Raw genomic sequence first — 12,227 nt, forward strand, 5'->3', positions numbered from 1 at the left:
AAGTGTGCCTATGTATGTGTCTTCATCACTCCTTTTTGTAACCCCTCATAGGTACCGACCCTTGTGGTGAGGAAGGGCACCATCGGTGTACAGACCACTTGTGGATATGGGGACCATGGTTTAGCGTCAGATCACAATAACTTATAGACTCACCCGTGCAACTATTCAGGACCTTTGTGCAATACTGGATCCTGCACTGACTCCCGGAAATCGTAATCAGCATGCCATTCCTACTGAAGTGCAGGTGCTCTCCGCACTCCATTTCCTGGCCACGGGCTCATTTCAAGTGACAGTGGGCATGGGTACTGGTTTTCACAGCCAATGTTCAGCATGGTACTGACAAGATGTCTGAATGCATTTGTCCGACATCTGAAGTCCTATGCGAGGTTTCCCCAAAGTGCTGACCTACCTGCCATCAAGTCTGAATTCTATGCCTTTGCCAACATACCCCATGTGATAGGTGCCATAGATGGCACCCACATACCGATCATCCCCCCAAGAGTGAGTGAACAGGTGTACAGAAACAGCAAGAACTTTCACTCCATGAACATCCAATTGGTATGTACTGCAGACTAGTACATTTTGCATATGAATGCCATGTTCCCAGGTTCAGTCCATGATTCCTTTGTGTTGAGGAACAGTAGTGTGCCACAGAAGATGGAACAACTCCAAGAGGACAGAGGGTGGATCATAGGTAAGTGTGCCTGTCAGTAACTGACACATTGTAGAAAACAGCCTGTCTGACTAAGGGTCATACCAATGACTACTCTGTATTGCACCATTTTCTAGGTGATTCTGGATATCCAAACTTGTGTTGGTTCCTGACACCAGTGAGGAGTCCCAGGACGGATGAAGAGAGGAATTACAATGAAGCCCATGGACGTACTAGGAGGGTAATAGAGCGAGCCATAGGTCTCCTGAAGGCTATATTAAGGTGTTTACATATCTCTGGGGGTTCCCTGGCCTATGGGCCTGATAAGGTGTGTAGAATAGTGGTGGCCTGCTGCATTCTGCACAATGTGGCAGTGAGACATTCTATCCCCCTCCTGGAGGTGGAGGGTGCTATAGGTCCTGATCAACTACCTCAGAGAGGTAAGGAGATTGATGGTGATGATGAGGAAGGGGAAGATGTCAATTCCAGGAACCAACTGATACAACTCTACTTTCAGTAACTGTGTGGTACTTATGCCTGTCATTGGGGTTAGTGACTACTACTGTCAGTGTGATCAGTCATATAGGAGGGGTTGGTAATGATAGGTGAAACATGGCCCATTTCTGCATGGTACTGACTGAAAATACACGCATTTCCTCTTTGCCACCATATGGGCACGAATATGTGACAGAACAACTAGGTCCTCAACAACTATAGCCTAAACCACTACTGCTTAACAACTAAAAAGTCTCTACAACTAAGTACTGAACAACTACTGTCTAAACAACAATTGTGCCTGAATAACTATTGCCTGAACAACTAATATATATATATATATGTATATATATATATATATATATATATATATATATATATATCAAAACAAAAAGGCTCCACTTTGGAGCCGAAAGGAGCACTCTATGGATTCCCAGCTTCCTCCAACATGACGCGTTTCTTTATAAAGAAGGACAAGTATTTAAAGCATTTGCAAGTGAGTGTTTCCCTTTATTTACCGGCATTTGAGAAAGGCAAGTCAGCCGAAACGCGTCATGTTGGAGGAAGCTGGGAATCCATAGAGTGCTCCTTTCGGCTCCAAAGTGGAGCCTTTTTGTTTTGCTGTAATTACCGTGCATGCCATTTGCACGGAGGAGGCACCCATCCTTAAAGTGTTCAGCAATAGGAATGGCATTTGTGAAGGAATATATATATATATATATATATATATATATAGAAACACTTAACTTCGGCAATTCCCTTGCCGCTCCTAATCGCCAAAGGTGCCTGGATAAGACGCGCGCCACCACGCCTGACATACAAACACAACCTTATTTTTTAATAAGGCAACCGGCACTCCGTGAATGTGCAGATCTAAGGTTTAATACAAACAAACAGGAACGCGTTTCGGCGTCTCCGCCTTTCTCAACCTGTGTGGGCCGCCATTTTTGCCCCATTTAAATACAAGTGCATTTCTTAAAGCAACAAAGTAACAAAAATACTGATAGTTAAACATATAATATTTACAACATCCATCATTACGCCTAATTGCAAAAACATGTATAAATGCATATATAAATAAATGCCTATGAATTTTACCTCCTATTTTACATGTTATGTCTATGAAAACCTTGTTCTTATCCAAAAACGAATCTAATCTAAGTAGTAAATAGATTAGATTTGTTTAATGATGGATGTTGTAAATATTATATGTTTAACTATCAGTATTTTTGTTACTTTGTTGCTTTAAGAAATGCACTTGTATTTAAATGGGGCAAAAATGGCGGCCCACACAGGTTGAGAAAGGCGGAGACGCCGAAACGCGTTCCTGTTTGTTTGTATTAAACCTTAGATCTGTTTGTTTGTATTAAACCTTAGATCTGCACATTCACAGAGTGCCGGTTGCCTTATTAAAAAATAAGGTTGTGTTTGTATGTCAGACGTGGTGGCGCGCGTCTTATCCAGGCACCATTGGCGATTAGGAGCGGCAAGGGAATTGCCGAAGTTAAGTGTTTCTAAATTAACCTCGCTGCCCCCGTAATGGATTTTCACTGAGAGAGACCTTCATACCGTTCCCGACAGTCTACGCGGAGTCGGAGGACACCGGAGTCGACAGTCGAGTTGTACGGTAAGCAAAAGGTTCTCGTTTAGTTTCAGAAATATTTTCTTCAAAACGGAGCCAAGCGCCGAGCAGAGATCAGGAGTTATCTGCATTTTACATGGCGCGTGAATGCTGAAAGAAAACGATATTGGTACAAGTGTTTACAAAGGATCGGCAACATAGTATCTATGTTCATTTGGGAAAACAGACTATTCAAAGACACAAAAAGCCGTATAACAGTGTTGGGGAAACACGAACTTTTGAGTTATCACGAACTGAACGCAGCATAATTATTTTTCAATATAAACAAAGTACTGTTTTCAGACGGACTTCAAAGCTTATTTAACCATGGAATAGTGTGTAGATTGGAGTACGGACCGGTGGTGTTCACAAGGGATTGGCAACATTATACCCAGGCGCACATTGACAACAGATTTTCTAAAGATATGAGAAGTCATAAAAAGACTTTTTGGAAAACGCGAATGTTTTAGTCATTATGAAATGAGCGTGGCATGTCCGTTTTCAAGAGAAACCTACATAAAGACGAGAGTAGCCCCATAATATATATTTTTTGCCTAATGCGAAGATTTTTTGTCATCATGAATTCAGTGTGATGCGCTTTTGTGCATAAAAGCGATGTACGGCTCTGTGATCAACATTAGAGTATAAGTAATTTATTGGAGGATCGAAAGGTATTTTTTGGATATTGACATTCATATTACATATACACACAAAATAATGGCTAACAAAACCACATATGTCTATGAAAACAGAAAATTAAGAGCAGAATTAGCCTTTGCTAAATGTACTAACAATGGGAATGATCAATCAACCAGGGGGGACTCCCCAGCAGCAAGCACAGACATTTATGTGGCATTTAACGAACTAGAAAAATTGAAAAAGAAAGAACTAAGCAAATGGTGGGAATGTGAGTCTCTTAATAAGTACTTGGAAGTGGATAGAGTACCCAGGGGCTTAAGAATTTTTATTATGCCTAATTATGATGACTCAAATCCTGATCTTCTAAAGGAATGGGCAGCTCACAATGCTGCAAGCTCTGCAGGAATGATGAGAATATTAATCAAGTATGCACAAATCGAGAGAGAGACAGTTATAGAACAAATCAATAGTGTTACTAAGCGAATTGAAGCTTTTTCGGACAAAAAGTTAGTTGAATCTTTGAGTAATGCCATGGAAGAGCGATTGAGCAAGATCGAGGAAGAGATCATTTCCAAGAAATCACGGAAATTCAACAGAGACGCATTTGATTATGAGACGGGACAAATTTACACATTTGCGAGGAAATTTGATTATTGGAGACAATTGAAAGTGAAGGAATCAGCAAGCCAAATTCAAAGCACTGCACGAAGGACATCCAATGTAGGCATGAGTGAGAGTTCTGATACAGATTTTGAAGAAACATCAAGAACAAAGTCACACACCACATTACAAGAAGAGTTTGATTTTTTAAGGAAGGATCGGAGAACAAATCACAGACCATGGAGAGGAGGAACTTGAATAAGAGGAAGAGGCAGAGGCAGAAAAGACGAGGGGGCAAAAGAAAACCACAGCGACGAGGGAAGCAAGATGACTCGCAGCAGCAAACGGTACTAACTGACAATAAAACTGTGGTTAATCTATCAGACATACAATTGGACCAGGAGGACAAAGTTAATTTATCGTTAGGCCTTTCGTACTGCCAACCCAGTGATTTTGATTATGTGCAAAGCAGTATAGACTTGTTTCTGTTTATACGTAAATTAAAATTGTCAAAAATCCATCAAGCGAAGTGTAAAAAAGTAACAACACAAGGGGAGTGTACAGAAGAAATCAGTTATAACACACAAAGACTAATCAGTCATAATCTAACAATTGAGGATGTGTCACTAATGAGAGAACTTTGGGAATTGGAAGATAGCACAATGGGTGAAATTAATGAAGAACAGATGTTTGACAGATTGGAATCAGAAGGAATCTGTCTTAACAAAGATGGAGCATCAGGTCTGAAACCAAAGTCAAGAACTGTCCCATCACCCAGTGGAGATATGATTGACCAATTTTCAGAGACTGTGACTAAAGAATTGAAAATCTTGAGAGCCAGAACTTGGAGTGCATTCAACAACAAAAAGGGTGGATATTATAAAACATTAGATAAACTTTCCAATAACCCAGACATTGTAGTAAGAGGCTCCGATAAAGGAGGGAATATAGTGATCTGGTCAACAAAACAATACATGGATGAAGCATACAAACAATTGAATGACAACAAATGTTATAGAAGGATTGACCTTGATCACGTTGAGAGTGTTAAAATACAATTTGATTCAGAATTGATACAATGGCGTGACAAAGGTCTCATCAGTCAACAAGAATACAGTTTTCTGAAAGTAGACTTTCCCAAGTTACCTGTATTTTACCTGATACCGAAGATCCATAAAGATGTACACAAACCCCCTGGGCGACCTATAGTGTCCATTAAAGGAAGTTTGTTTGAAACCGTATCACAATACATAGACAAGTTTTTACAGCCACTAGTTAGAAATCTATCTTCCTATCTGCGAGATAGTGGTGATTTTCTGAGGAGGATTTTTGATGTTGTCTGGGACAATGAATACTTGTTGATGACACTTGATGTTACAGCATTATATACAAGTATCCCACATGAATTGGGAATCCAGGCAGTAGAATATTTTTTGAAAATGAGATCAATCAGTTTTTACCACCATAGCAAAATGCTGAGCCAAATGATAAGATGGTGTCTACAACATAACATGTTTTTCTTCAATAATGAGATATTTGAGCAGGTATGCGGTACAGCAATGGGAACATGCTTTGCTCCAAGTTATGCCAACTTATTCATGGGGTGGTGGGAAGAACAGATACTTAACAACTTCCCGCTAGATAAATGGAATGATAACATTGTTCTGTGGCTCAGATATATCGATGATATTTTCATAATTTGGAAGGGTGATCGAGGTACTGCTAGCAATTTTATCAAAGAAATAAATATTAATCATTGTAATTTGAAATTCACAGGGAAAATTGACAACCATGAGATTGAATTCTTAGACATCAGAGTATTCATTGAAAATAACAAAATTGAGACAACATTGTTTAGGAAAGCCACAGCAGGGAACAGCATCCTGCATGCTAAAAGTCACCATTCTCAACCTCTGAAGAATAACATTCCTTTTGGAGAATTTTTGAGAGCCAAGAGAATTTGCAGTAAAGAAAGTGATTATTTAAAAGTACAAGACAACATGATTGACAGATTAAAACAGAGAGGATACTCCAGTGAGTTATTACAACACAGTGCAGTTAGAGTCAAATCCAGGTCCAGAGATCAGTTGCTATTTGCTTCAGAACAAAGCAGTAAAGGTGGAAAGAAAAATAGCAATACACATGATGATACTGCTAATGTTAGATACATAACCACGTTTAATAGGGCTCATGAATCCATCAGAAAGATTTTACAGAAACATTGGCACATGCTAAAAAGTGATCCTGTGATAGGCACTAATTTGAAAAATAGGCCTACAATAACATATAGAAAAGGGACGTCAATGAGAAATGTCCTTGTGAAAAGCGATGTGAGACAGGGGAAGACTATGCAAAGTAGCTGGCTTCAATCTCAAAATTGATTTTTTAAATGTGCCAAATGTAAAGCATGTAAAAATGGTGAAAACATTAAGAGTATCCAGCAAGGAGACAGAACTATTCACACCATAAAAGGCAGATACGACTGCAGGAGTGAATATGTCATATACATTTTAAAATGCAGTTGTCCCAAGATATATGTTGGTAGTACTAAACTCCAAGTGCACAAAAGAATACTCCAACATTTGAGGGCGATAACCAACAAAGACGATTCATACCCTGTTGCTAGACATGTACATGAGTTCCATGCAGGACGAATGGAAAGTATCAAATATAGTGTAATTGACGGAATAAAAAAAGATGTACGTGGAGGGGACAGGGAGAAAAACCTGAGAAAGTTGGAATCCAGATATATTTTGACACTTGATTCTAGAGAGCCAGTAGGATTAAACTCTAGTGAAGAATTATATATTCATTTGAACTAAGTGGGTTCCTTATCCAGTATATTCTTTCATTTAGGCCTTTTTAGTCACATGTTCTGTCTGTTGATACACACACATTTTTTTCTGCATGAGACATATGGTACCATTCATAAAAATTAAAAATTAAAAATTAAAAATTAATAATATTTTCTTTACTGTCGTGAAAACAATGGTACCATAATATTCCACAGGTTTAAGTATATAGTTATTGCTATTGTGTTATATCATGGTCGTTGCAGTATTTATATGTGTTTCCAACATGTTTAACGATTCTTCTAAGATTTTTCCATGGTTACATAGTATAGTATAACTTTGTTTTTGTTGTTGGTAAATCGTTGATTAAGGTATGCAAGTAATCTTTGAATTATGCTTAGTTAATAACTAGTATGAGAGTTTCAATTCAATTTCTTTTTGTTATCTTTGCCTACATATTTGCTTCTATTTACTACTTAGATTAGATTCGTTTTTGGATAAGAACAAGGTTTTCATAGACATAACATGTAAAATAGGAGGTAAAATTCATAGGCATTTATTTATATATGCATTTATACATGTTTTTGCAATTAGGCGTAATGATGGATGTTGTAAATATTATATGCTTAACTATCAGTATTTTTGTTACTTTGTTGCTTTAAGAAATGCACTTGTATTTAAATGGGGCAAAAATGGCGGCCCACACAGGTTGAGAAAGGCGGAGACGCCGAAACGCGTTCCTGTTTGTTTGTATTAAACCTTAGATCTGCACATTCACGGAGTGCCGGTTGCCTTATTAAAAAATAAGGTTGTGTTTATATATATATATATATATATATATATTCTAAACAACTAATAAACCATAAAAAACAAAAAGAAAACCTTACCTTAAAATTAGTTGTTCAGGCAATTGTTATTCAGGCACAATTGTTGTTTCGACAGTAGTTGTTCAGTACTTAGTTGTAGACACTTTTTAGTTGTTTAGCAGTAGTGGTTCAGGCAAGTAGTGGTTTAGACCTAGTTGTTCAGGATTTTTCCTTATGGGCACACATGACTCCCATCATGCACAGATTCGACAATAAAGTTGTTCTCTGCCAGTTGCATCCATACTCCACTTGTTTCACAATTTAACACAGGTGACAGTGTTACAGGTGTGAAAAGTGTTTTATTGGTTGAAATTAGTGAATTGTGCAATTTACAGTGATGGGAAGTCGTAAGGGTGGGGTGTCCTCAAGACCAACATGGTGGCAGCCTTGTTGGTAGTATTGATGGGTCCATCTTTTCTAACAGTATTTCGTCTTGCCTCTCAGCAATGTGTGGTTGGTGATTGGGTGGGATGGTTGCTTTGCAATTGTTGCAGAGTTAATTGTTGGAGGGGGCCTTGTTCTTAGCTGGGGTTCCAGTGCGATAACGTGGCCGGAGGGTCCGATTGGCCGCCTGCTGGTGTGTTTCTTGGGATGACATGGTAGCTCCTTGTGTTTCCTGTGTGGATAGTTCCTGGGATGTTTCTCCTGCTGCTGGGGTGATCTGATGCTGGTTGTCCAGTGCTGTTGTGGGGGCCTCCTGTCCTATGTGGGTGTCAGACTGGTTTTTGACCAGCTGCAGCAGTGCTCCTGCTATGGTGTCCATTGTGGCATTGTGCTCTTTCCATTGCTCCATGGCCTGTTGGGGTTGTTCCTGCTGCATCCTCTGACTGTGCTCCAGGGTGGACACAATCTGTGCCAACCTGTCATCGGTATGTTGGTAGCCCCCCATTACCTCAGAGATCACGTCCTGGGCGGCTGCATCCATCCTGTGGCCTCCCCCTGGCCCACTGCGACCCTTGCACTTGCCCTAGCCCCCTGTGCCTGTGTCCCCTGCATAGGTCTGGCAGTACCACTTGGACTGGGACCCTCGCCTTCCTGCATGTTGGGAGTGGGAGACTGTGGCCTCTGTACCTGTGTTCCACCAGTCTTTGCCCTGGTTAAACTGGTGTGGGTACACCTGCCCAGGGCTGCTGGTCTTGACTTGGTGGTAGGGGTGACAGTGGTTTGCTGGGTGGGGCTGCAGCATGGTGAGAGTCCAGGACTGTGTGAGGGGCCTGCCTGCTCATCTGTGTCCGGGGGTCCTTCACCTGTGTCCTGTGAGGTGCCTCTGTCTCCAGGGTGGGCACTGGCACTCCTTGTCCCATCCGTGAGGGTGGCATGGGTGGTGGTGCCTGTTGGGGGACATAAACATGTCTGTTACATCTGCATTAACCTTTGAGTCTACAGGACTAGGCTATTTTGTGCTGGTGTTAAGTTCAGTGGCCTACCAGGGTTGACATTGCATTTTGCGTCAGTGTGGGGTTGCATTGTGGTGGGGGGTGTTGTGCCATTGTGGGTACGTACAGGGGTGGGTGACTGTGCCGAGGGGGAGGGATGTGGGCCTGTTAGTGAGTTTGTGGTCATGCAGGGGGATAGATGTAGTGGCTAAGCCTGGGTGGGGTGTAGGTCCTGGTGGCTGTGGGTGGGGTGGGTTGGTGCATGCATTACAGCTGTGGTGGATATGGGGTAATTGTAGATCACTTACCCGAGTCCATTCTTCCAGTGAGTCCAGTGAGTCCCTCTGGGTGCAGGATGGCCAGTACCTTTTCCATCCAGTCAGTCTAGTCGGGTGGTGTTGGTGGCGGTCCTCCCCCAGTCATCTGCACTGCGATGTGGTGCCTTGATGCCATGCCCCGGACCTTCCTCCGCAGGTCGTTCCATCTCTACCGGATGTCATCCCTGGTGTCTGGATGGGGTCCCACTGCATTGACCTTCTTCACAATGGTCTGCCACAGCTCCTTTTTTCTTGCAATGGGTGTGTGCTGCACCTCGGCCCCGAATATTTGTGGCTCCACCTTCAAGATCTCGTCCACCATGGTCCTTAACTCTCTTTCGGTGAAGCGTGGATGTTTGTGGGGGACATGGTGAGTGTGGGGAATGGTGTCGGCCCTGGGAAGGAGGTAGGGGTGCTCTTCTGTGGGTCAGTGTGAGTGTCCTGTAGACTGGCGTTCGCTGTCTTGCTCTGGGGCTCTCCATCTTCTTTCGTCCTGCTTCATTGCAAGGGATTGTGGGGTGTGTCTGGGGATGTCTTATGGGGTTCTGGATGTGGGTCAGGTGTGGGTGATATGCCTATCCAATGTGTGGACTTCTTGCTGTTGAGTCCACTTGCCGCCCGTGGCAGTCGTAGCCGCAAATGGTCGTCCGGCCTCCACTGTCCGCTGAGGTGATTTGTGCATCATTATTTGGATGGCGGGATGTGGGTGTGCTTGGCGGTGGCGGGGTCGGGTGATCTGGGATTCCCTCCGACAGAGTCATGGCGGTGAGTGGTGGACTGGTGATTTTTGGCGAGGTTGGGTTTTTCGTTCATTATATGGCAGGTTTCCATTCACTACCAACGGCGGGATTCTGTTCACCGCCGACACGGCGGTGGGCGGTCTTTCCCGCTTTTTCATAATGACCGCCATAGTAATGTGTCCTGACAGTGAAATACTGATAAATTCGTTTTTTAATGTTGCAAAGCCTGTCCCTCTCATAGGTTAACATGGGGGCTACCTTTAAATATGATTAAAGTGTAGATTCCCTTTGGGAGCAGATAGACAGTTGGAGTTTGGGGTCTCTGAGATCACAATTTAAAAATACATCTTTTAGTAAAGTTGTTTATAAGATTGTGTGTTTGAAAATGCCACTTTTAGAAAGTGAGCATTTTCTTGCTTAAACCATTTCTGTGACTCTGCCTGTTTGTGGATTCCCTGTCTGGGTCAGTTTGACAGTTGGACTGGTTGCACCTCTCACTAGACAGTGACACAAAGGGAGCTAGGGTGTAGTCTGCATTTCCTGATGAGCCATCTGTGCTAGGAGGGAGGGGAGCCCTGAAAGGGCTGTGCCTGCCCTCACACAATGCAGCCTCCAACCCCTTGGTGTTTTTCTGGGGCCTGGGCTGGGCAAGGCAAGATTTCACAAACAAGAGAGACTTTCCTTTGAAATAGGCCTACTTCAAAGGGCAACATGGGTATAAGAAGGACACCCAAAACCACATACTTTAGAACACTTCTGGAAACCAGGAGTAACCTCTGCCTGGAGAAGAGCTGAAGAGCTGAGGAAGAAGAGCTGCCCTGCCTGTGACTGTGCTTTGTGGAGCTATCCTTCAGTTGCTGCTTCTGCCTGTGCTTGAGGACAAAGACTGGACTTTGTATTGCCTTCCTTCTTGTGAAGAACTCTTCAAGGGCTTGATTTGAGCTTGCCTCCTGTTGTTTGAAGTCTCAGGGACAGCAAAGAATTCTCTCTGCCAGCAACTGGAGCCTCTGGAGAGACTCCTACTCTGCCAAGTGGTGCCCATCTAGTTCCTGGGACCCTGAGAAGAGAAGCTGGCAGCCCAAGAGTGAGAAATCCACGTACAGACCACCATGCAGGGCAAAGATCGACGCATCTCCGATCTGCGGTTGAAAAATCGATGCACCGCCGGCTTTGTGGTTGTAAATCGACACTCGCCTGCACCGCGACTGGAAGATCGACGCCCGCTGCTGGAGAAACGATGCACAACATCGCTGATGGAGACCGATGAGATCGCATTGTGCGGCTAAATTTCTGATGCAAACACCGGTGTGCGTGTAAAAATGACACAGAGCCTGCCCGGACCTGAGAGTGCTGACCATATCGATGCATCACTCTCCTGTGGAGAGAAGAAACAACGCACACCGACCCGAATGAAGGAGAAATGACCCAAGGTTTCCCTCGTGAGTTGAATCAACGCAACCCAAGCCTTTTTGACGTACAGTCGCCCATGCAGGATTATTTTTGACGCACCCAAGGTACATTTTCACGCTAACCCCGTTAGCGTTGTGTTTAAAATTACATGAAGATGGAGACCGGTGAGATCGCAACCTGCCCTCCGTGGTTTTCGGATCATCGTGCGGCTGAATTTCTGACGCAAACACCGCTGCTAAGCAAGGCCTGCCCGAACCCAAGAGTGCTGAACGGATCGATGCATCACTCTCCTGTGGAGATAAGAAACAACGTGCGCAGACCCGACTGAAGGAGAAGCGACCCAAGGTCTCACTTGTGAGTGAAATTGACGCATCGCAAGCCCTTTTGATGCACACTCGCCCGTGCAGGATTATTTTTGACGCACCCAAGGTACATTTTCACGATAACCCAGTTAGCATTGTTTTTAAAATTACATGAAGACTCTTTTTGTTTTTTAATTGATAACTTGACTTGTGTATGGTGGATTTTTGTTGTTTTGATCTTGTTTTGTTTAGATAAATATTTTCTATTTGTCTAAACCTGTGTTGTGTCATTTTGTAGTGTTTTCATTAAGTTATTGTGTGTGTTGATTCAAATACTTTACACCTAGCACTCTGAAGTTAAGCCTACTGCTCGTGCCAAGCTACCAAGGGGGTCAGCGGGGGTTAGCCGAGGGTGAT

At 42.9% G+C, this 12,227-nt stretch overlaps 1 pseudogene; it reads left to right on the top strand.

The window, feature by feature from the left end:
• The first annotated feature begins 4,669 nt into the window (after positions 1-4,669).
• LOC138249577 (serine/threonine-protein kinase PRP4 homolog) overlaps positions 4,670-12,227 on the top strand; it is a 110,790-nt pseudogene continuing 103,232 nt past the window's right edge.

Source organism: Pleurodeles waltl, chromosome 8 (assembly GCF_031143425.1).
Source record: "Pleurodeles waltl isolate 20211129_DDA chromosome 8, aPleWal1.hap1.20221129, whole genome shotgun sequence".
NCBI lineage: Eukaryota > Metazoa > Chordata > Amphibia > Caudata > Salamandridae > Pleurodeles > Pleurodeles waltl.